Source organism: Macrobrachium rosenbergii, chromosome 14 (genome assembly GCF_040412425.1).
Source record: "Macrobrachium rosenbergii isolate ZJJX-2024 chromosome 14, ASM4041242v1, whole genome shotgun sequence".
Lineage (NCBI taxonomy): Eukaryota > Metazoa > Arthropoda > Malacostraca > Decapoda > Palaemonidae > Macrobrachium > Macrobrachium rosenbergii.
The window spans coordinates 37,657,384-37,685,177 of NC_089754.1; the positions used below are offsets into that span (position 1 = coordinate 37,657,384).

The 27,794-nt window shown below is 35.7% G+C and overlaps 1 protein-coding gene across 1 annotated transcript in view; it reads right to left on the reverse strand.

The window, feature by feature from the left end:
* The window catches only part of LOC136845935 (phosphatase and actin regulator 3-like), an 873,386-nt gene that overhangs the window by 725,800 nt on the left and 119,792 nt on the right, over window positions 1–27,794 (reverse strand). The window lies entirely within an intron of this gene.

The window sequence follows — 27,794 nt, forward strand, 5'->3', positions numbered from 1 at the left end:
CTTCTTCTTCTTCTTCTTCTTCTTCTTCTTCTTCTTCTTCGCTGTTTCGCAATTAGCGAAATGAGTTCAATTCGTCACACGCTGCTGCTGCTGCTGAGGCGAAATAAATTCTGCTCTCGGGGAAAGCACTTGGACTGCCCGTAACTCAAGTCAGTGCCCGGGTATTTTTTTTTTTTAAACCAAGCTTATATTCTCAACACCACACTATTATAAAATTGATATTTACCTTGGAAATTACCAATTATTATTACTATTACTATGGAAATTACCAATTATTATTATTATTATTATTATTATTATTATTATTATTATTCAGAAGATGAGACCTATGCATATGGAACATGCCCACAGAGGCCATTGACTTGAAATTCAAGCTTCCAAAGAATATGGTCTTTATTAGAAAGAAGCAAAAGAACGTAATGGGAAATACAGAAAGAAGAGATCAGTTATCAAAAAGGCACAAATAAATTAACAAATTAACAAGTTAACAGGTAAAAATGTAAGTAAATTATAAAAATACAAAGAGAATTGCAATGGGGTAGTAATGCACTGCATCTTCGTCTGAACTTTTCATGTTCCTGTTGCACAACATCCTCAGGGAGACTGTTCCACAGTCCAACGGTGTGAGGAACAAAGGACCTCTGGAACCGAGACGTTCGACAGCGAGGCACACTTGGAATCAGAAATTAAATCCGGATCAAGGTCAAGATAACGAAACGGATCTCAAAATCTCATTGTCTTTCCTGAAATTTATCAATGACTTTTACAGATATCTTGTTGATTGATACAATTACATATATACCAACAGATAAAAGTGAACATTAATACATTTCTACTTAGGAAGCAATAAGTGTAATGAGATAATGTAGACTTTACAAGAATAGGTAGCTTTCTACGATTTGCACAGCTGAGTTCAGAACAGAATATAGGATTTAGGACAAAGGCCAAGCGCTGGGACCTATGAGGCCATTCAGCGCTGAAAGGGTAACTGAAAGTAAAAAGGTTTGAAGGGCGTAACTTGTGGAAAACCTTGTAGTTGCACTATGAATCAACTGTTACAAAGGGTGAAAAGTAAGAAGGAAGAGAAGATGAACGGAGGTACAGTAAAAGGAATGGAAGGGGTTGCAGCTGGTGGCCGAATGGACGCTGCAAAGAACCCCACGTAATGCCTACAGTGCACCGCATCAGGTACGCTGACGGCACTACTACCCTACGGAGAACACCGAGTTCGGACAAGAATGTTGCAATTTCAACCTTATAGTTTAGCTTACTACTCCATAAGAAAATCTAGTTCAGAATTTCACAAATCAAGACAAAAGAACAAATGCTTTTCAGTTATGAAGTGGAAAAACAAACACACACACACAGATTATTCAAATGAGTTTAACAATACACTTTTATGACGCATCTAAAATTATTACATTCGCACATCATCCAATGCGGAAATTTTCGCAACTTCAGTCAATTTTGCTCGAACAGTTACAAAGGAAATTTGCATAAACAAATACAATCCGTTATTAATTTTAACGGCTCAGCGATTCCGATGGATACGTCAGGAAAGTATTTTTACAATATTAAATATATTTTTGTATATCTATGTATGTATGTATGTATGTGTAGGCCTATATATACATTTGTGTTAGTGTATGTGCGTGTGTGTTAAGATTCCTCATTACAAGGAATGAGTCCATCCAAATCAGTATTAACATGAACTGATAATTATAGGAAACAATGGACACAAGCAAAAATAGAAGAGAATACAGAATTTAGGCCAAAGCCCAAGAGCTTGGACCTATGAGGTCATTCACCGCTGAATCGGAAACTGAGAAACAGGATGGTGGATAGCCAGATGGAAGAAAGAGAATACGAATGGAGGTACAATAATAAGAATAAAAGGGGTTGCAGCTAGGGACCGAAAGAACGATGCAAAAACCTTAAGTAATGCCTGCAGTGCACAGCGTGAGGAGCACTGACGGCGCTACCCCCCTCCGGGGAACACAAGCAGACAACGCCAAAATTTTACACAACGAATCCCGATGTTCAACAGGATCCTCACTTATACAGAAAGGTTATCACTTTCCTGACACACAGAGAGAGAGAGAGAGAGAGAGAGAGAGAGAGAGAGAGAGAGAGAGAGAATGCAGAATACTTAATGCTTCTAATGTCTATCTCTTCAGAAGAGTTTGCCAACGCAAACTGAATCATTGTGCAAAAAGACCATTTTTTAAAATTCTACCGAGTATGCCCCTTTTGGACAGACGGTATACCAATATGGATTCTTGATTCTTTTCGACTACAGTAACTTTTCCTTGAACAGGATTCTCAACAGATTCAAATGACGTAGATCCTTCGACTGACCATTCTACAACAGCAACTTATCCTTAAACAATATTTTTGTGAGACACAAATGACGTAGATCCTTCCATTGGCTACAAATGCAAGACGAAACAGGGAAGACTTAGCTAAACATTACAAGAACTAAATATTTACTCTTGAGTCCACGCAGACTTCTTCTTCTTCTTCTTCTTCTTCTTCTTCTTCTTCTTCTTCTTCTTCTTCTTCTTCTTCTTCTTCTTCTTCTGAAGATGAGGCTACGAAAACTGCGAGACTGACTCGAGAGTAAACAGAATCTTTGATTTCGCCTGAGCTCTTATGGAACGACTGCAGTCTCCAGAAATTCTCAAAACATTCTACAAACATAAAGATGCAGATTAATTTGCATCACGTTTTTCGAAACGAATGAGGAAGAGCGTATATAAACTGGAAGGGCAAAGACTGAAATCAACAGCTCAATAAATGTCATGTACTGTTTTTCATTTCAATGTTATTCCCGAACATTTAGGATTACGATCTTCATTGCTCGTTTAAACAATGACCTTTTGTAGATGAACTTGAAAAACAAAACCTACGAATCTGGATGGCAGATGACACCTCTGGCTACAATAAGAATTTTGTAACAAACCGAAGACGGATAATAGAAAGTAGACAAATTATAAAAATAATGTGGAAGAATACTAAGGCAACCTTTACCAGAAAAAATAGACATAAGTATCAAAGACACAAGAATATACGGAAAAATTTTTCACCAGACTATATACAAATAATGCGAAAAAAAATCAACGAGCCATATTTAAAAACTAAAAGGAAATATAAAAACGTAAACAATCAACAATCCTAAAATATTCAGCAGGCATACATGGACCCTGGCAATAAAAATACTATCACGGTTAGGTTCAACAAACCCAATCATTACAGATCACATACTGAGTCATGAATGTCGCTGAGTAAAAATGAAACAGTGTGCCATCAATGCATGAATACAATAGCAGACTTGTTTAATTCTCAGTTAACAAAACAAGAGTTCATCCCCGTCTCCATGTAACAAAGTTATATAAGAAAAATTTATTCGTATGTCCAATTGAGAGAGAGAGAGAGAGAGAGAGAGAGAGAGAGAGAGAGAGAGAGAGAGAGAGAGAGAGAGATACAACACACACGTGTGAGGAAACCCTGTGGGAAAATTAGAAAAGAGAGAGAGAGAGAGGAAACCCTATAGGAAAATTAGAGGAGAGAGAGAGAGAGAGAGAGAGAGAGAGAGAGAGAGAGAGAGAGAGAGAGAGAGAGAGAGAGAGAGTACAGCACACGCGTGCGATGAAACCCTATGGGAAAATTAGAAAACACAGAGAGAGAGAGAGAGAGAGAGAGAGAGAGAGAGAGAGTACAAAACACACACGTATGGGGAAACCCTTTGGGAAAATGAGAAAATATGGGGAAGTACAATATCATCGATCATAGCTACTCGTCTAAGGTGACAGACTGACAGACAGGAAGACGTATTTAATCAATTCCTAGAATTCTTTACCGGCTTCCCTTGTCTGTATTCTATTTCTGGTATTATAAAGCATACTAAAACTATGCATACCTATATATGTATGCATGTATGTTGTATGGTTATGTAAAATCCACACCAATTTATACACTTTTTATTAGGTGAAGATACAACTTAGACAAAGTGCAGTAAACGTTACTGTAAAAACTTGAAAGGATGCAACGTATATATATATATATATATATATATATATATATATATATATATATATATATATATATATATATATATATATATATATATATATATATATATACACACACGTATGTATAGCACATACATTTTCATATACACACACACACAATATATATATATATATATATATATATATATATATATATTATATATATATATATATATATATATATATATATATATATATATATATATATATATATATACATATATACATAAAACTAAAGCAGAAGGACGTTTCCAGCGTTTGTTGCAGTACTGTATCCGTCACTCCAACACATTTACATCAATTACTCCTGGTGTTTAATTTCATCCAGTCATGCCGACAGACACACACACACACACAGAAGCACCTCAAAGGAAAAACGTTATGGCATAATGAAACACTTCTGTTATGCATTACGTCCGCAGATGCATCATAATACTCTCACCTTTACGTAACTCTCTCTCTCTCTCTCTCTCTCCAGAGAATATACAACGCCCAACAAAGAAACTCGTGAATGTGAATTAATATCAAGAAGAATTTGGATATAACCGTGAACACAGTGAGTGGAAAATAAAAGTAAAACAAAACATGAAGTGAAAATTATCCTCCGTGTAAAGGTGGTGGTTATAGTGGTAACAGAAAGGAGGGAATAAATAAACAGAAAGGAATAAACTGGCGAACAGAACGTACAACGCAAATAACTATCTATAATTTCTTTGTTAAGAGATGAATTCCCGGTGTGAAAAGCCACCCGCCTCAGGTTATTTTTTATTACTCTCTCTCTCTCTTATATATACTCTCTCTCTCTCTATATCTCGAGTACATATATATATATATATATATATATATATATATATATATATATATATATATATATATATATATATATATATATTATACATACATTTATATAATTTTTTTTTACTAAAATTAAATGATTATTGAAGCAGCAATAACCATGATCTCCTCGCTCCGTTAGCTCGAATAGCGACCTGAAAATCTGTCCATTTCTACTTTACGAAAGATTAAAAAGTTTCATATTTCAATAGAATATAAAATGTTTCCTTCGATTTATTGAAAAAACTTAAAAGAGGACATCTCAGACTACCTCATAATGTACATGTATATTTATGTGTATGGATATTATACATAAATATATACTATATAGATACATACAAACACACACAAATATATATATGTATGTGTTAATGTACAAATATATGTGTGTTAATGTACATGTATGTAAAATAGATATTTTATATAAATATATATATAAATACATACAAACACATGCACGAACACACATATATATATGTGTGTGTATGTGTGTAGGTATTACACCCATTAAAATTAAAATAGAAAGAATTCCAAGGAGCCAACACACACACACACACACAGAGCAGTGCCACACCCGAAACTTAAAAATACATCAGAGAACATTACAATGAATTAATGGTAAAGAACGCACCACCATCACCACAAGCAGGGAGCCATCAGCTCTCACGGTACAAAAAAAAAAAAAAAAAAAAAAAGGGGGTCCGCGCGGGCCCTCTATACCAAAACGCATTTTCGGGAGGGGTGACCATTGTTGTCAAAAAGGTCAGTCACTTCTGAATGCAATTCCGCCTTTGAAAAACAATTCTGGCCTTTGACACACACACACACAAACACACAAACACACACTGGGGGCCGGGGCCCGGAAATTAATCCCGCCGCGAAATACACACAATATATTTTTGGCAAATCCCATTTGGCCCCACAATTTAATTTTCCCTGCTGCATTTCAATTTGATGGATAGAATAAAACTTGGCGGTGTGCGTGTTACGCTTAGCATTCTGAAAGCCTTGCGTCCACTTAGATAACATGGATGCAGGAATGAGAGAGATAAGAGGGAGCATCAGAGGTGACACAAATTTAAGGGAAAACGTGTAACTCGAGGAAAAGACTTATTCCTCATGTAATAGCACATATCTCCAAATACAACGTGACAATACAATATACAATAAAGGAAGTGCATTTATAAAGATATACAAAACATACGAATCACTCTAGGACTGCGCCTGCGCAAACATATAGAAATCGATTGATATAATAAAGGAAGTGCATTTATAAAGATATACAAAACATACGAATCACTCTAGGACTGCGCCTGCGCAAACTGGACAAGTATAGAGATCGATTGATATAATAAAGGAAGTGCATTTATAAAGATATACAAAACATACGAATCACTCTAGGACTGCGCCTGCGCAAACTGGACAAGTATAGAGATCGATTGATATAATAAAGGAAGTGCATTTATAAAGATATACAAAACATACGAATCACTCTAGGACTGCGCCTGCGCAAACTGGACAAGTATAGAGATCGATTGGTATAATAAAGGAAGTGCACTTATAACTGTAATAAATTCATAAATCACTCTAGCGTTGCGCCTGCGCAAACTGGATAAGTATAGAGATTGATTGATCCATTTGGAAACTTAAAACTGCGTCACAATGGTGGAAAGATTCGACAGATGTTAGAACATTAGCTGTAAAATGCTCATTAAACATTCATTTGACAAAGACAACAAAAAAACCACACTCGAATGAATTAATGAATAGAGAATAGGTAATTCAGATCTGAACACCAATAACAGGAGGTCTTTATTCCACGTAAAGGATTAGTAAAAGAAGAAAGACTGATTCAATTAGTAAATCAAGTTAATTTCTGTACGATTCGCACTTGAATTTTAGTCCTTATATCAAAAGCGCCATTTGTGTTCAGGATTAATTTTAGTACGCGGAAAGGATGAATTAAAATGATCGACCTGAAATACATATAATGCTGTTAGAGAATATGGAAATCTCTCTCTCTCTCTCTCTCTCTCTCTCTCTCTCTCTCTCTCTCTCTCTCTCTCTCTCTCTCTCTCTCTCTCTCAGGCTCTAAATGGTAACAATGACATCTTTCAGGCCATCTACTTTAAAAGCCAACTTGTAGGTCGCGGTCTCTTAATTTCATTTCTTTTTCTTCACTTGACATCAAAGGGACTTTTTGACTCTCAAAGAGAAAAACGTGAAATAACCATAAGCATGAAGAAGAAGAAGAAGAAGAAGAGGAGGAGGAGAATACCTACTCTTGATTCTGAGTAGCATTTTTAGTCATTCTGCTCATCAGCAATATATTTGAAATAAAAGGTGCTACCAAATCTAGATACTCACTCAAAAGAAACCTTTTCAAGTTAATTTATTGAGTCTTTCAATATGCATTAATTCTGAAAGAGTTATGGCATCTTCAATACTGGAAAACGAAGCATCGCTACAATTCTAAGATATGGCGACACAACTATTCTCTCACAAGTGAACTAAGATGTCTGAACGAAGTACCTGAACAATAGAGTAAAGGGAGAAAGGTATAGCAAGTAAATGGAATATACAAGAAGCTGTTTGAATTGGCACTGGAACTGGAATATAAAATTTAGGCCAAAAGCCAAGACCTGGGACCTTTGAGGTCATTCATCGATAAAAGGATAATTGAGAGTAAAAGGTTTTATGAGTGCAACAGGAGGAAAATCTCGCAGTTGCACTATGAAACAATTGTTAGGAAAAGGGTGGAAAGTACGACGGAAGAAAAATAATATGAACGGAGGTACATAAAAGGAATGAAAGGAGTTTTCTTGAAGTTGTATCACAAACTGAAACTGTTTTTTGATGAAAACGATGTTGAAAATTATACTCAAACGGAGGTACTGTACATTCCCGACTAGAAAAATGACTGATCCATTCTTTCATCCTCACTAATCTTTCTCATCCTTTTGATTTTCTATGTACACTTTTAATCGTTTCAACCTTATTTCTTTCAATCCCATTTAACAATCAAACTTCATCTCCATAAAAGAGAGTTAGCTAAACAATATCCTCACTGAGTCTCATACGTAATCCTATGAAAACTTAAACTTTAAAATCCCTTTAGAAATCAAAATTTCCACAAAGGAGAGTCAGCTAAACAATCTCTTCATCGAGTCTCATACATTATCCTATGCAAACTTATAATTTACAATTCCTTTAAACAATCAAACTTCATTTTGGTAAAAGAGAGTTAGCTAAACAATCTCCTCATAGAGCCTCATACATTATCCTAGGAAAAATTAAACTTTAAATTAAGTTTTTCGAACAATAACGCAGTTCACTTTTCGTCGTAAGTGAAATTGTCTTCCCACATAATAGCTACTGTTTATCACTATTACCTTTATCAAAACTGGTTGTGAGCCTTCTTAGAAGAACCAAACAGTATTATTTCGTACATTTCGGGCCAAGAGTAACAAAGAGAGATATGGAAAGGAGAATATTATTGTGGCAAATGACGTGGACGTTATCAATCTTGCCTAACTAGGAGACGAAACCTCCTCCATATTAAATCATTACCTATTTTTCCTTGCCCTACCCCTTCCCTCTTCCGGAACTCTCTGCCCTGCTCCATACTCCCTTCATAATGCGCCTTCCATTTCTTAACACTTCTCCAAACCTTCCTCTTACTCGCTCTGCATTTCCCCTTTGTTCTAACCTGCTCGTTCTTACTCTGCATTTACTATCTTTTGGTCCTGCTTAGACCCGTTCCTTACTCGACCTCCATTTCTGCCAACCCCATAGGAGGCTAAGTGTCGTCAGTTCACTTTACAAGGAGCACTGTAGGTGTTACTCCATTCCCGCTTCCTTTATTTATGCTTGCTGACTAAACTAATCGACCATTACTTTCTCATTGCAACTGAGGGGTTTTCTCACCATTCCAACATTAGATCCGTGTATTTCGTCTCCTTTATTTTCAAGATCCCTTAATCTTGCTGTCGAACTGATCCAACTCCTCCTTTTCACTGTCTTCAGCAGTGAATGGCAAGCAAGTGCCCCAGTGCTTGTCTTAACAGCCTAAATTTGAATAAATCAAATTAAATTAATTTCTGCCAGTCCTGCTCCGAATCTCTTTGTTACTCCTGCTGCCTACTTTCACTTTCTTTTTTCTTTTCTTCTCGTCCAACTCATTCCAAGACCACGAATACAAGATTAAACCCACCACCCAACCAACCACAATTACACGAACACATGCACAAACATTTCAGTAAAACACTAACCGTCCTTACAGAGGAGCTGATTTACGAATCTACCAAAATACAAATCAAACGTGAATCCCCCATATGGTCGTATTTGCCACGCACAACCGTCTGTTGAAGAGAGAGAGAGAGAGAGAGAGAGAGAGAGAGAGAGAGAGAGAGAGAGAGAGAGAGAGAGAGCACATAGGACCAGTAATAATGAGAGAATTATACTTATTAAAGATTTCAGCTTCACGTTAACGACACCTATTTCTTCCTGGAAGTTACTCTTGCCTATTTTCTCTTGTCTTGTCCTCATCGTTTCGTCCAACTCATACCAAGACCACGAATACAAGATTTAACCAAAGCCTTAACCCACCACCCACCTAACCAACCAACCAACCAACCACCTCGTTCGTGGTACTGCAGTGCCAGCTTACACCGCCAGACGACAGTCTCGCATTTGTTAATCATCTCCTCCGTCCACCTATGCCAATATCTCTCCAATACGCGAGCATCGACGATACATGGTACGATAATCTCATCGGGAGCGTTTCAATATATAGCCAATTTACATCGTACGCATCGCGCGCTAATTGTCGTTGTTATCCGGGATCTCGGCTTCGTGGGTAATTTGCTTAAATCTTTCACAGAATCGTCTGCGATGCTGGAGTTATATCCAAGATGGCGTGGATGAGAAGAGAAAGAGCTGTTTAACAGGACTGACCTATTGATTTATTTGTTAATTTTGTTCGTGGTTATTAATCTTTCAATATATTATCTCAGCTTATTCCAATAAAAGGAATCACCCACTAATTCTTGGTACGAATCTCTCTCTCTCTCTCTCTCTCTCTCTCTCTCTCTCTCTCTCTCTCTCTCTCTCTCTATATATATATATATATATATATATATATATATATATATATATATATATATACACACACAAATAACCTGATATACGAAACCTAAAGACAAATTCATCTACGAAAAAAATAGCATCTGCCACACGAACAAAGATTCACACGCTAAACAGTTACAAAATTAACTGTATTAAGTGTAGAAAAGTACTGATATAAAAAAAAGGAGAAAAGTAAAATGCATGTTTAAAAATACTTCAGCCGTGCGACAACGCCAAAACTCTCTCGTCATTTATTGATAAAAAGGCAACACAAGATACCTCAAAAAAAAAAAAAAAAAGTCATCCATGTGACACCTCCTTCATTGCCCGAGCCACAAGAGATACCTGGGCACTTCTTGCCTTCAGGAACAGAATACCAGCATCCCAGTTCTGATGAGATGCCACGTCACACGCTGCCCAGAACAATAAGACTTTCGTTTCCGGAAACAAGTCTTCCTGGGCTGTGTTATCTGTGGCGATGCTCCGAAGTTGAAGAGAGAGAGAGAGAGCGAGAGAGAGAGATACTTCCATTTTCACTTCAAAGGTCAAATGTACCATTGCTTTTTTTGCTTAGATGGTTTTTTACTACTGTGTACGGGTGAGTGTGTCTATCTACGTCTCGATATTTTGTAATTGGTATTTCTTGTTTCTTCAACTCTGTTCTGTTTCATAATTTTTGCATTTTATTCTGTGGAAGATTGTATAGCAGGTTAATGGACGTTTACGTGAGCTCTATAATAATAATAATAATAATAATAATAAAATAATATGATGGTCGTTTAGGTACACTGCATAATAATAATAATAATAATAATAATAATAATAATAATAATAATAATAATAATAAAAATAATATTAATAATAATAATAATAATAATAATAAAGTAGCGGAAAAAACTCATTCAGTGAAATTTCTGGTATATACAATTCCTCCTTATATACAATTTTTTTTTCTACAAATGAACAATTTCATCTGTAGTTTGTAGTAAACTCTTCATCTGTAAAAATATAACAAGAAAGCAGAAAATGAAATTTTACTTAAGTGTGTCTTTTCTCCTATTATCAACTGAACGTCATGTTCTTCGATGATAATAAAAGAAGGAAGAAAATTTGTAAAAGTCAACGAGCACACTAAATCTCACTCTACGTATCACACATGCATTCGTGAATCGGGAGGTAAAGTTTAAAGTATTTTTTCCAGCTGTTTGGACAATTTACATGTTTTCTCCACCACAGTCAGGTTATTATGTAAACATCTGGATGCTTTAAGATTACGCTTTTATTTTCATTCGAGCCGTAAGGCAAGACAACCAGAAGATTAATATTCGTTTTGCTTGTTATTGATCTAAATCAACGTCTCGAAAAAAGAATCAAGTTTTATTTTTTATTTATATATATATATATATATATATATATATATATATATATATATATATATATATATATATATATATATATATATATGTGTGTGTGTGTATATATATATATATATATATATATATATATATATATATATATATATATATATATATATATATATATATATATATATATTATAGAAATCCTCACGAGCTTTTGCTCCATCAAAAACATGACAAAGTTTGAGGAAGAAAACAAATTCGATCGACTCTCACAACCCGAAAACAACCCACAAGCAAGGAGGCAGAGGGAAAGATAAGAAAATAAGAGAGCAGAAGTCAAGAAATCTCGCCGAAGATAAACATTCTTCCTCATTTATTTTCCACCTCGATCTACGTGACGTGGAAGATGTTGTCGAGCGAAGAAGAGCGAAAAAGATTTGCTGTTGGTAAACAGATCTGTCGAAAGAGAAATCATCGTCTGCTAAGGTCACACTCAGACCGAATTTCAACCTCCGGATCTGAGGCGACATCTGTTTGTATTTGAGAATATAACATTTAGGCCAAAGGCCAAGCGCTGCGACCTAGGAGGTCATTCAGCGTTGAAACGGGAATTGTATGTAAAAAGGTCTGAAAGGTGTAACAGGAGGAAAATCTCGCAGCTGCACGATGAATCAACTGTAAGGAGAGGGTGGAAAGGAAGATGGAAGAAGGAGAATATGAATGGAGGTACAGTAAAAGGAATGAAAGGTGTTGCAGCTAGGCGTCGAAGGGACGCTGCAAAGAAACTTAACTAATGCCTATAGTGCACTGCATGAGGTGCAATGATAGCACTACCCCCTACGGTGAATTGTTTGTGTTTGTTTCCTGACATAAAAAAAAAATTCTAGTTCTAAAAGGGCAGTTGCTTGCAGCACAATTACTCAATTAAATTACATTAAAACCTGAAACACAATGGGACAAAGCACAACACTCAACAGATCCCTTTTACACAAAATAAAGTCAATCTCCTCTCTACATATTCTTCCACAGGTCTTTCTCGTTCTAACGAGTTTCTATACATCCTCACATTTTCCACATCGGGTCTCTTCATTATAAACTCATACTCAATACATTCATTGCTTTATGTGACAACATACTTGAACACACACACACACACACACACACACACACACACACAAACTGCCCTTTCACCAATAAGCCTTTCTTTCTGTCTAAATCTTCGATGTAAATCTGTCTATTCAGCTTATACAGAGCATTGCCCCTCTCAATCACCTTTTCCCTTACAAAAGGGGATAATTATTCGTTTTGTTAAAGTCTTTTGAATCTTTCCCCCAAAGACATCCACACACACGCCCATGTCTGGCATAAGTGCATTTCCATCAACAAAATGGAACGCCTCATAGACAATCCAAGTCACCCAACCTGTTTTTTTTATTCAGTTTTTTACTGCTTTTCATATTTATACATTAACCTCTTCAATTTTTACATCTATCAGTTCAGCATCTCTTCCATATTCCTTCATCGTATTTACCAAATAATAAATCTCGTATGTTCCCAACAGTTCAATACCATCAACATTTGTATATCATTACAGTAGAACAGAACACAATTTAGGTCAAAGGCCAAGCGCTGGACCTATGAGGTCATTCAGTGTTGAGAGTAAAAGGTTACAAGGGCGTAACTAGAGGAAAACCTCGCAGTTGCACTATGAAACAATTGTTAGCAGGTGGAAAGTAAGATAGAAGAAAGAATATGAATGGAGGTACAGTGAATGGAATGAAAGGGGTTGCAGCCAAGGGCCGAAGAAGACGCTGCAAAGAACCTTAAGTGATCTCTACAGTGCACCGCACGTGAGGTGCACTGACGGCATTACCCTCTACAGGATTGTACCCATGACCATAAACAAGTCACTGAACCAGATTCCCTAAAAGAAACTTCTCTTCAAAATCCAATTTTTATTTATTTATTTTTTTTTTTTGGCCACGTCTATGTAATTACTGTCATGGCTTTCTCGTTTAATACACGTAGGTTAAACCAAATATCCTTAGACCTTACACTTTTGTATACCTCATAATCTGTGGTCTTCCTAACAAGACCAGAGCTGGCTACCCCTCCCCCCAACCCCACATCACCCCTCTTACATCTCTCTGCCTCACAAAATAATCACATTTTCTTCTTCCTAGCCACGCACGTTCAACATTATATTTATATAATAAACTTACACCAACAAGAAAAGTGTTTGAGAGAGAGAGAGAGAGAGAGAGAGAGAGAGAGAGAGAGAGAGAGAGAGAACACTCCCTGGTTTACAGGTTTATAGTCTGAAAGGATTTACGAGACTGCACCCAGAGCCGACATAAAAGTTTATATATTCCACTTTTAAAAATACATTTCTAACTACGTATGCTGGTCACAGACGATGACATAACGAGTCCGTGCATATAGATGTTGGTGCTTTGTTTGCTATTTCTATATGGTATTTGTTGGTGCCATGCAGCACATGGCAACGTACGCGTGTTTTTGTATCTGTATGTGAGCGCGCATATACGCAAAGTACCGCAAGGAAGAAATAAATGAAAAGGTATGATCCCACCTATTTCCCATATTTTGACATCTCCCAGAAACTGCATAGCGGCAAAAATCTGACTTATATATGCTTAGGTAAACACAATATATACAAATGAACATACAGTCTGCTAAGAGTGATAAGAGTAGGAGTAGGCCTCTTCATGATCGTGGGTAAAACAAGAGTTTACTGGTCCTCAATCCTGGATTGGGAGTGACAGCTATGTGGTCTTCAGGTATCACACCCCAAGATCTGATGGCCATTCATAATTAAAGTTCATGGGCATGTCACTTCTCATTATACCACTAAAATGACATGGATCTTCAGATAACAGTTAACAAGTAACAGCCAATAGCAATTTCTGGTTGTGGGAAGAATGAAGTCCAGATAGCACCTCATAATTACTTTCAAATGAAGACACCTGGAACATGTCTGACCAACTCTGTGATGCAGAGATTACATTCAGTGCAAAAATGCTTCCGTACTAACCTGTTGGCATGGGCATTATCATCTACCAAATGCTAAAGTTTTTAGCGCTAATGAATGCAAATATCATCACAAAATCTAGTTTTAACCATGAGTACCGAGGCTGATAGGATATCATATACAAAATTACCTATAATTGGTCTCCCTCGGCAGCTGATTTAACTCTGGAGCCCCCTTGGGTTTATAGTCAGTTGACTCCGTCCATAAGGTTTCCAGCTCATGAATTAAGGAAAGGAGAAAAAAAAAAGATAAGCAATTGTCAGAGGGATAGAGCAATGTTTAAATCAAGTAAGGACTGACCCATTTTGTCCAAGCTGCAAGAGAAAACTCACGTTCCTTGGAGTCTCTGAATGAAAAAAATCATGAAAGCAGCATGTGGATCTGAGGTAGGTGTCAAAAATATCACTAAGACCACAAAGGAAACATGTCCAAAGGGATTGGAGAACCAGGACAAAAGAATGCAATCCTATGAACGCATAAAAGCATCCTTCACAGACAGCATCGTGGCGAAGGAAGGGATCAAAATCATACTAACAAAATAACAGGGCTTTATGGAACGGCAATATAAAAAGTGCAGGGGGAAACTTGCATAACAGGAAAGTTACGCCATCAATATTCGGCTTAAAGCTGACAGCCGGACCCCTTCACCCAATCAGAGGAAACCCAACCTGACACCCTCATCCAGCACCGACCAACAGACGGAGTGAACAGACACAAGTCATCTTAGCTATTCTGTGAATTTTCATAAGCAGACCGAACTTCTCCAAAGCCATGTTTCTTGTTACTTGTTCTTATCTCAAAGTTATTCTGGCCGTATAGATTTTTACTACATAGTAGTAAATAAGTCTCTCTCTCTCTCTCTCTCTCTCTCTCTCTCTCTCTCTCTCTCTCTCTCTCTCTCTCATAAACAGACCAAACTTCTCAGATGTCATATTTCTTTTTACTTGTTCTTATCCCGAAGTTATTCAGGTCGTGCAGATTTTTACTACATATTAGGAAATGAGTCTCTCTCTCTCTCTCTCTCTCTCTCTCTCTCTCTCTCTCTCTCTCTCTCTCTCTTATCACCACTGATAGGACTCTCTTATCACCATTTATTTTTCCCTGTTTGTTATCTCAGATCAAATCTTTGCCTTCAGCCTCCCCTCTCCTCTCGCTACTTTGACCGTCAAACAATGCAATGACGATTTTCTCTCCGTTTCTGTTCTCAAAATATTGATTTTTCTTTGTTGAGACTTGGCATCTCTCTCTCTCTCTCTCTCTCTCTCTCTCTCTCTCTCTCTCTCTCTCTCTCTCTCTCTCTCCTGGCCTCTCACGAAAAGCTTTCAAGCCGTGAATGCGGAGGGTAAACTATGTAGGTAGGACTATTCTCTCTCTCTCTCTCTCTCTCTCTCTCTCTCTCTCTCTCTCTCTCTCTCTCTCTCTCTCTCTCGAGTGAGAAACGGAGAAAGCATCACTATGAAGAGCAAAGAAAGGGCAAGGAGGATGAGAGCGCCGGAGAATTTTCGAAAGGGAAATGCATAAAAACCAAGGGAACGTCTAAAGGTTTGTGCTGGCTGGCTATTCAAGAGTCTTGCTTTCCAGAACATAAGTTTCGTGAAATACTTTCGGTATTCTGTTATACATAAATACAATCTATTTCAATGATACGAGATCTCACTCGTCTAACAACGTAAATATTTAAGCACCTGTTACGAAATCTAACGAGTTTATAAACATAAATAATCACGTATCTCTTGGGAAATCTAACTCGTTTATAGATATAAATATTCAAGTGTCTGGGAAAAAATTTCTGCGCCTAAACATCCCGATTCCGTGGGCAAAAATAGCCATTCTGTGAGTACATAATTTTTGGGAGGGGAGGGCTAAACCATTTATTTGTTAGGTTATACTTTAAAAATAAAATGTTTTCTAAGTACGTGAGGAATTTTTGCTATGGTTAATTGACGCTTGGCATCCAGAAGTATTCAAAAACTAAAATTATTACGGAAGTACCCAAGATTTTGCGTCGCAACAGCTTAATGCATAATGATTTTCATTAACTTTTCCAAATTTCCTGGAAGGATAAGTCTGGAAAACAAGTTTTACGAAGCAACGCAAAAATGAAAGAACATTTTCATGTCCATATTTACATAATACATTCAAAGGGCAAGGAGAAACGATCGCTTACCAATAGACAGTCGCAGCAAAAAACATCCGATGTTCGCTTTGCAATAATGCTCTACCAAAGGTCGTCACACCTGAGCTTTGCATAATGTTACTCACTAACAGAGCAATACCACGACTATTATCCGGTGTTGCTTATGCTTTCTCTTTCTCTCACACTTTCTCATATATACACATATATATTTATTTATTTATTTATTATATATACAAAGAGAGAGAGAGAGAGAGAGAGAGAGAGAGAGAGATTTAGAGAGTGATTTATGAGTATAAATTTGTATATACACGAAAATAAAATTTATGTACGTATAAATTTGTATATACATACACAAACAAATATACACATATATACATATATATATACACACATATATATATATATATATATATATATATATATATATATATATATATATATATATATATATATATATATATATATATATATATATATATAACTGCGAAGTGCCATGAGCTGGGACTTCGGCATGAAGCATCAGATATCGAGTGGCTAAAACTAGCGCCGCAACTGCCATGGTTATCGACTACGGAGAAATACTGGTCATCCTGGATGAGAGATGCTGTAATTATCATTCTACAATTCCTAGTTTAGCAGCACTTTGGTAACATAAGACATGTTACAGCGATGAAATCATATCAGCGAATATCCTCCATGATTTAATGTCCATTAATATTCCACAGCAAATTCTAATATAAATGCTTCTGCATAACTCTCACAAGTCCGCAACGCAAAGAAGCTAAAGCTCTTCAAGTGATTTGTAACAACAAATATTCCACAGCGAAGTCTATGAGAAATGCTTCTGCATATCTCTGACAGACTCCCGCAATGTAAAGAAGCTAAAACTCTATAAGTAATTTGTAACAGAAATATTCCACAGCGAAATCTATTATAAATATTATGTATATATCTCACAGACTCCTGCAACACAAAGAAGTTAAAACTCTAAGTAATTTGTAACAGCAAATATTCCACAGCGAAATCTATTATAAATACTTCTGCAAAACTCTCACAGAGTCCCGCAACGCAAAGAAGTTAAAACTCTAAGTAATTTGTAACATAAATATTCCACAGCGAAATCTATTATAAATACTTATGCATATCTCTCACAGACTCCCGCAACGCAAAGAAGGTAAAACTCTTTCAGTAATTTGTAACAGAAAATATTCCACACCAAAATCTTTTATAAATAATTCTACATAACTCTCACAGACTCTCGCAACGCAAAGAAGCTAAAACTCTTTAAAGTAATTTGTAACAGAAAATATTCTACACCAAAATCTTTTATAAATAATTCTACATAACTGTCACAGACTCTCGCAACGCAAAGAAGTTAAAACTCTTAGGAAAAATACAGTATTTCCCCGAGATTGAAAATCTTCTAGGCGATCAACCCACCGTCGGCAGCTAAGAGGAACCAAATTGTGGATAGAATTTAAAGTTAAAGTTAAATTTGGGAGGAACAAAAAATAAATACCGCAGAGGACGTTATGCTGATTTAAAACCAACCGGAAATGTCATGCAATCAATGCAATCACTGGCTGCCCTGGGGGGCGAAGACCCACCCATGCATTACATATGACGTGACGTCAAAGGAATGGTTGGGGGCCTCAAAGCTATTTTGCATCAAAAAAATAATTAAAGAGACTAGGTCTCTTTGGGGATAAAACAAGGAAATTATGGGTTTACCTCCTAAATTTCTGGTTTATAATTAATTTGCAAAACAAACTTGTAAGGGGAAAATGTATCTAATGGCATGCAATGCTGATAAAAAAAATCAAAATAAATATATAGTAACGATTATTGAAAACAAATATTACTCCTGTGATACACACCTACAAACACACACACATACATACATACATATATACACATATATATATATATATATATATATATATATATATATTTATATATATATAATATATATATATATATATATATATATATATATATAAACCTCTCATCCTGTCAACATGAAATAATGATCCCTTATAAGGGAGACTTTCTCCTGATGTCATTCTCTGTAGGGATATATTTCATGTCGAAGTATGCTCGGTATACCTAAAATAGTACACCTAATGTTGCTTTTACTCTCTCTCTCTCTCTCTCTCTCTCTCTCTCTCTCTCTCTCTCTCTCTCTCTCTCTCTCTCTCTCTCTCATATAGAATTAGCCACTGTAAGTTCTTTCAAGGTAACTGCAAACAATATGGACTCATTGTTAGTCATTTCCCTTTCATATAGGTGTCTTTCTCCTAATGTCATTCTCCATAAGCATTTAATTCAAGTCGAAGTATAATGAGTACCTCTGCTTTTACACCACCTCTCTCTCTCTCTCTCTCTCTCTCTCTCTCTCTCTCTCTCTCTCTCTCTCTCTCTCTCTCTCTCTCTCTCTCTCCATCAGATAGAATTAGCTACCCTTAATTTCCTTCAAAGTACCTGCAAACCATATGGACTTACTGTTAACCATTTCCCTTTCTCATTTCCTGTAAGTATTAAAATCTGAAAACTATTCGGATCTCCTGGGGTTCTCTGATCTCTGCTAAAAATAAACGATCAGGTCACCACCTGACATATCCACTAACATATCAGAGGAACTGAGTCATATATACGCACACTTACTGCCAATACTCGTAAATACAAACGTCATGTGTATTTCAGGTACTTTTAAAATTCCTCACAATTTTGTTTTTAATGAAATTAGCCAAAATTACTCTATAACAATATTTGGTAGCCTTCTATTAGGACCTGTACCTAAATATGCCATGTAGTTTTATTCCTACGTTTTACTCCCTTTTTTATGGCACTAAAGCATTGAAGTGCCACAGCTGGCGGTCGGTATTGTGCTCTGGACCCATTATTGGTTAAAGCTTAAAAGGATATCCCCTTACATATATACATACATACATACATACACACACACACACACACACACACACACACATATATATATATATATATATATATATATACATATATAAACATATACAGTTTGGATAATTACTTCTGCGTACACAAACACATACACACACACACACACCCAGATCCAAAATCCGTATTAAATGAAAATATGACCGCAACGTGTGTAAAGATTAGAAAGAATATTTGCAATCTATAATCACTGGCTACCCCTGACTTTAGAGCAGCTGTTGGAAACCACAAAATTTCGTTAATAACCTTCTCGGCAAATTACTTGGAGCAAAGCCATTTACTTCCTAACGAATAATGACCTAAGCTGAATTTCCCATGATCTGTTGGCCCTTTACTGAAATAGCCCACGTCATGAATAACAGGCTAGACGAATAATTACCAATACTCATTGCAAAGCTAAATCTACCCGTATAGCCTAAAATTTAGTCATCATTGACTTGAATAACGCACAAAATTACTTTGAACATATCGGCCCTAGTTTGACGAACTGGAGTCAGTCATCTTTTCCAATTCTGTTCAGAGCTTCTGAGGAGCTCATTTTTTAGGACATTTGGCTTGAAAATGTGACAACACAGACAGTTCAAGTTTAGATATGTTACAGAGTATCAAAAGCTGAATCATCTTTTGGACTTAAAAAAAAAAAAAAAAAAAGTGTTACGCCAGTTCGTTAAAGCAGTTCCTCGTTGGACAAGTCGGTAGAGTTCTCGGCCAGCAGACGAGTTCAAGTTTGAAGAATTATATGTTATTTCTGGTGATAGAAATTAATTTCTCGCTATAATGTGTTCGGATTCATCTTGGTCCTAGGTAACCAATTGGTTCTCAGCCACGTAAAATAAAAAAAAAGAACTGTTAATCAGCTCAGTGGTCTGGTTAAACTAAGGGATACTTTTCGAGGAACGACATGACAGTGCTATGTGCTGAAGGATGGTACCACAAAGTAGCGTTTTCATTACGGACGATGATAATGAAGATGGCCTAACATAGAGTTGGCAAGGTGCGCCCACTTTTACATCATCGCCCACCCCTCCTCCCCTGTAACATCACACTGGACAAAACCAGTTGATAACAGCCTCTGAAGAGTGAAGCTTCTTGAGATCCGCTGATAAATACTTATTTGCACTGTATATTAGACAAAAGAGAAAAGGAATCACTGGAAATTTTACCTGCGAAATATATCTTCTATCAAGAAGTCAATCCTTCAGTATTTATCAACACTTGTCATTCTTTGTCTTGATTTTTATGCCCCCAAAAACTCTACAATTGCACCAAAAGACTAAAAACCCTGAGTTATTAGAATCATCATGATGATTAATGAAGAAATAAAAACAAATAAGTGAAAGTCGCTGTCATTCAAACTTTGAATTACTTATACAGTACATGGAAGCATAAAAACAAGATAGTTGGCATGCATGAATATTACTCATATAACATTTGTAAAAGAAAAAAAAAGGAAAAAGTCTTTGGTTTGAATTTGGTTTTAGTTGATGACGATAAGTAAAAATGAAATAAATAATCTTGCCCGTATCAACGTTAACTTTTATACTATAATACAAAACTTACTACTACTACTACTACTACTACTACTACTACTACTACTACTAATAATAATAATAATAATATAATAATAATAATAATAATAATAATAATAATAATAATAATAATAACTCATTATCATCATCCTCATGATAATCCTAAATGAAGATCAAATGTCAACGGCGGAAAACATGCTCAACTTTATGCTGTTTGTGTCGCAAGAGTTTTACTTTTGCACGAAACATTATCCCTAAAATAGACAATCATCACTTATCAACGACACTCACTTTGTAGGTCTGACTTCACCAGTTTTACTCTATTTCATAAAAGATCTAAGAATGTTCATCACTTTGCAATATATAAAAGAGGAAAGAGTAATTTAAACTGAAAGGAAAGAGCACATGGAAAGACGTACCCCTAGACAAAGTATGAGAGAGAGAGAGAGAGAGAGAGAGAGAGAGAGAGAGAGAGAGAACTCAATCCCCGATAAATTAACTTATATAAGCAAGAGAGAGAGAGAGTGAGAAAGAGAGAATTCAATACACCATAAATTGTCCTATTTAATCGAGAGAGAGAGTGAGAGAATTCAATCCCCGATAAATTATCTTATATAAGCGAGAGAGAGAGAGAGAAAGAGAGAGAGAGAGGGAGAGAGAGAGAGAGAGAGAGAGAGAGAAACTCAATCCCCGATAAAATATCTTATATAAGCAAGAGAGAGAGAGAGAGAGAGAGAGAGAGAGAGAGAGAGAGAGAGAGTAAAGTGAAAAAGTCTGTGTCTGACCCGTAGGCTTTATACGGCGCCCTTTTCTCCGTAATGCTGTCCTGGCAAATGTTGCAACTGGATACCAGCGGCTGGCGTGGACTGGTCCGCTTAGACTCAAGGTGGATGTGTCTCCATATGGTTTAGCTCCAATCAATAAATGATAACTTGATTATTTTTTACTAATACTTTCAAGCGCTGAGGAAGGAGACTACTAACAGCGATATCTTCTACCAATACTTTCAAGTGACGAGGGAGGACACTACCAAACGCCCCATTTCAGATGAAAGCCAGGATATCAAGGCAAAGTTTTGACTAAGCTTTATCACTGTAAGTTAATTCTCCCACCACCAGAGGACTAAATAAAGAAAGAAAAGTTCTTCACACACGAAAACAAAAGGTCTATATTTATGGTGACCACCACGAAAAAGAAACATGTTCAAGCGTCAATACGCAACTACATAGGGCCAATCTACCCAAACCATGTTATGATTCAGATCTAATACGCAACAACTTCTAGACTTGAAAGTAATGACATTTAATTCGCTAGTTTACCATATGTTTAAAAGAAAAAATTTCACAAAAAGAAAGAAAACAGAAATAAAAAATCCAAAGAATATAAAGAAAATTTTTCGCAAATGTTGTCACTAATCAGTCAAAAAAAAAAAAAAAAAAAAACTTTCAACCAAAAATAAGTTGAACATGATTAATCCCTTTTGGGCGACTGCCACTGTAGGACGAAAATGCTAAACGCGACAGATTATACCATCTACAGCATGTCTGTGACGTTAACCAGACGGCATCTGAAGATCATAACTTAGGGAAACTGAGATGTAAAACTCTTTTGTAACTGATATGTAAGACTCCTTTGTAACAAAACTGAATACAGTAAAGGGGAAATTTGTCTCAAAATAAGCCATGAAAAATTTATTTTTTATGTTAATATATAAATATCGACGAGCAATGGCCTTAAGAAAACGGACCTGAGATCACTGGCAAAAAAAAAAAAAAAAATTAGTATTTAGGACCAAAAACTATTCAATGCAATTCATAAACATATCAACAAAATAGTTACAAGAAATGCCGGCATTTAAAGTACGAAGTACTGACCAAAAGAAAGTAACAAAGAAATAATGAAGCATAAATCATATATAAGGCAACGCACAGCGGCCATTAATAAGCTTTACGTCAAACTGGAAAAAGATAAATCATCCATCCAAGTTATTTCTTCCATTTTACGGATACAAATCGAACCTCAAGGTATATGCAGATCTGTCCCTTAACCTAATATCTGAATCGTTCATTTAGGCCAATATATAATTTACCGATGTAACAAAAAAAAAAAAAATACGTGAAGGTGTATATATCAACCCAACTTAAACCCAACAATTTAAAAATCAGAAAAGCAAAACCACATAAAAACGAACCAATTTTATATATTTAAAGGAAAGTTGATCCTATTCGTTTATACGACTTCAATAGACTGGCAATACTTCCCAACTGTACAATCTACTCCTGCTGAAGTTTCGAAAGAAGAAAAAGAAAAATAACATTAATACTACCCACAATAGCTGTATTACAGGAACTCTGAAGCAATAGTCATCCAAGGCACGTAGTAAGCGAGAGTAACTTTTATAAGAAAGCGCACATGATCACAGCATTTGTTAATATATTCCTATTTAAAACAATCCCGCAAATGGAACAGATACTAAGACGTATGAATGAAAACCATATTTCAGTTTTCCATGAGAAATGGGTTGTTTTTACGTTTAACTTGGATCTCTTTGTCAAAAATATACAGTAAAAGAAATGGGTGTATTTGATTATATGGCGTTAATAAAAAATAAATGGTATCTCGTAACTTATGAATTTTTTTTATTGCGTTACCATTTTATAGCTTTTATGAAAAAAAGTTGATTGTACTAATATACTTTTCGTGTCGATAACCTTTGTTGTTGTTACACCAGATAGTTTAGAACTGAATCAATCAATCAACCTCTCTTCCTATGCAAATATGCGACCACGCCCACACAGATATATATGTATATATGTATATGTATATATATATATATATATATATATATATATATATATATATATATATATATATATATATATATATATATATTAATTTCATCCTCAATAAGCTCTGTCGTCTCATCAACATCCAAAAATCACATTACTCAAAACACAACATTCATCAAACCTAATCCTTAGATATAAAACTGAAATGCTTCCTTCTCTATTCCCCTTACCAAGCAATTTCGTCTCCACCAAAAATCCTAATCTCTTAAAAAAAAGGGGGGGGGGAGGAAGGTTTCAATGATCAAAGGCTCGACCTTGCAATTTCTTTCGGGGGTCAGTGAAGGAGGTCGTTAAATGCATTCTTCAAATATTAAGGGGTCCATGTCTCCACTGGGGCATCACTGGTTCCTTCTTCTTGTGTGGAAGAGGTGGGAAGGGAAAATAAAATCTTCAAAAAGGTTGGTGAAAATAATCTCGAATGATATAAAAAATAGGGGGGGCTAATATATTTAAGTTGGAACGAAACCTGGAATTTCCCATTTACTCTTATTAAATATCAAAATTAAACTAAACAGGACATGCTCAAGACCATATAACAATTAATGCATTTCCGTCCCATCTCTCTGTCTGTCTGTCTGTCTCTCTCTCTCTCTCTCTCTCTCTCTCTCTCTCTCTCTCTCTCTCTCTCTCTCTCTCCTCCTCCTCCTCCTCCTCCTCCTCCTCCTCCTTACCTACTGTACATACACACACACATATATATATACGTATATGTGTATATGTATATGTGTATATAAACATTATATATATATACATATATACATATCTATATATATACATAATTATATATAATTTGAAACAGCAACCATCAATACAAAAATATTTAAATTATATTCCAGTGAACTTGCAGTCTTAAAATACGGGAAAATTTCTGAAAAAAACAAAAAAATTCCAATTGTAATATCTACCATTCATCACTATACCTACAGGTACTATATATTAAAGTCACCTATATTTTCAAGAAAAAGGTTACAATATCTATGTTTATTAAAGATCCTAGTATACCATTTATAACATATATAAATGGCAATCCTCTCACAAACAAAATTATATATAAACCATAGATACAACTTCTAAAAGTCTGAACTGAGAACGTATTATAGCTGTAACACCCATTTGAAAAAAAAAAATCAAGCGACCATGAAAACCTTCACAATTTTTTTTTATATAAAATACTCACAATACTTTTCAACGATCCTCAAAAGTTTCATTCGGGGAGGCTTCGGTTAGCAAGGCGCAGAAGTGAGGTGTTGAGGATTTTCTTTCCTCTGTGAGAAGCATTTCAAGTTGTTGAAAACTTTCACTCAAAGAACTGTCAAGCAAGGAAAGATGTTTTCTAAACGAAATTGTATTTTTCAAAGTTGAGAGAGAGAGAGAGAGAGAGAGAGAGAGAGAGAGAGAGAGAGAGAGAGAGAGAGAGAGAGAGAGAGAGAGAGAGAGTTTGATTTCTCAGTATATGTTGAAAGTTTTTCTAAACGAAATTGTATTATTTAGTTTTACGAAAACACAGAAATATCAAAGTAAAATATCTATAAGCAAATTCTCTGTAGCGAATCTTACTTAAATAAGTCATTCCTATTTTACCTTACATTTGAATGTGAAGTATCATAAAATTATATATCATTGGAGCGGCAATCAATTTACTGGACTACATAAAGAGAAATATATATAATATATTTTATTTCAGCAAATTTCAAAGCTTCATCAACTCGTCATTATTTACTTTTTAATCTCATGACTTTTATTATCTGTATACTGTGATAAGCTGCAATTTTACTACAGCTTTACACAAACTGCTCAAATAGAAATATTGTGTCGAAAACGTGGTTAACGAATTATGAACGCAATGAGGTTAGGGTACTAAATAACTACAAAAAAAATGCACGAATATAGATTGTTTTATATAAGATAATCAAAAAGTGTCAAATCTGTATAGCTCACTGAAAGACTCGAGCCAACCAAATGGGTCATTGACTTAAGATCATAGTAAAATTTGATTTTAAAAAAGTACCCTAAAGACCTGGCTGATTAAACTTGTACATACTGCCACAGAAAATGTAAGGAAATACTATTAAAAAAAAAGACTACCTAATAAATAGTTACTATATGACCAAGCAACACCATATGGCTTCCAGAGAAGTAGCAGTGATGCCTCAGCTCGAACGGTCTTGGGAAAGAAGTCTGAAGTACATAGTAATGCCGTTATAAATAGAACTGGGAAAGGGGTAAAGACAGATCGACAGTTACACAGGTACGTACCGCTCGGCAAGCTTCGAATTCCATTCGTCAAAGTTAATCTTATGGGCAAGTAATATTCTTTTAGTGATGAGCATGATAAACGAGCTTACAGAAAAATTTGTGGTTTTATTTAATGTGCAATGTTTACAGAACTGAATTCTGGATGACTTCTAAAAAGTGAATAATATCCTTTAATAATATCCTTTCAATATAGAATATTATAAATGTGCTCACAGAAAAAAACATATTAGTTTTATTTAATCGTACGTAATGTCTACAGAACTGAATTTTGAACTAACTTCTAATGAGTGAATAATATCCTTTCAATAGAGAATATTATAAATTTTCTCACACAAAAAAGTGTGTTTTTTTAATATGTAATGTCTGCAGACCTGAATTCTTGATAAAATTCAATGCGAGAACATCTTTTCAATAGAGAATATTATAAATGTGCTCACATAAAAAAAATAAAGGTTTTATTCAATCATATGTAATGCCTGCAGTCTGTATATTAATTTTTGTATATTAATTTTTTCAGGTCATCTAATTCATTCTGACAAATGAAACGTTAAAAACAACGATATATCCCTAACAGCTTGACAAGAATACATTTTTAAATTCAATCATTCAAGGCTTCTCTCTTGCAACATAGTGATCCAAATATTCAATTAATCTCAAAGTATTCAGGTAGTTCAAAACTCAAACTCGCTTACCTGTTCAACCATTATCAAATTGATAAAATATACAGGAGACTCCCGTATCTCAATACGCTTGAATAAATCATTTAATGGAAAAGTTCATTAGTTTCAAACCACCATTACTTTGTATTTTAGAAAAATAATGTTTTCTACAACAGCAATTTATTTTGTGAAGACAACACTAATTCATATAAACGCAAACATTATAATGCGTGAATACGAGAGAGAGAGAGAGAGAGAGAGAGAGAGAGAGAGAGAGAGAGAGAGAGAGAGAGAGAGAGAGAGAGAGAGAGAGGCTAATACAAGACAAAATTTAATTCATATAACTGCAAACATTACACTCCATACATTGCAACACGTGAGAGAGAGAGAGAGAGAGAGAGAGAGAGAGAGAGAGAGAGAGAGAGAGAGAGAGAGAGACCTACCCGGACAATGACACCTATGACGACGACGACAACGACGAGGACGCTTAAACAACAACGAGAGGTTCATACGAGAGGGGAAATGAAAATGTCCGCCGTCGAGCGCAAACATCAAATTCCCAGCGATCGCAACCAATCAAGAAGCCGACCAAAGTTAATGTGGCGCACAATTAGAAGCATGATGGTTAATGACAAAGTTTAATTGGATCCTCCAATCAAATGCCAAGTGGGGAAGGAGCCCCTCTCTCTCTCTCTCTCTCTCTCTCTCTCTCTCTCTCTCTCTCTCTCTCTCGCCTATTTTCTCTTCATTTGGGTGGGGGAGGGGGAAGTGTTGTTATAATGAACTACAAGGCTTTTCGTTAGAATCATTATTAAAATTAAAGTAATAATATAGGTGACAGACAGATACGTATAGATCTCATACGAGAGAGAGAGAGAGAGAGAGAGAGAGAGAGAGAGAGAGAGAGAGAGAGAGAGAGAGAGAGAGAGCCATACGTAGTGCAGATGTTT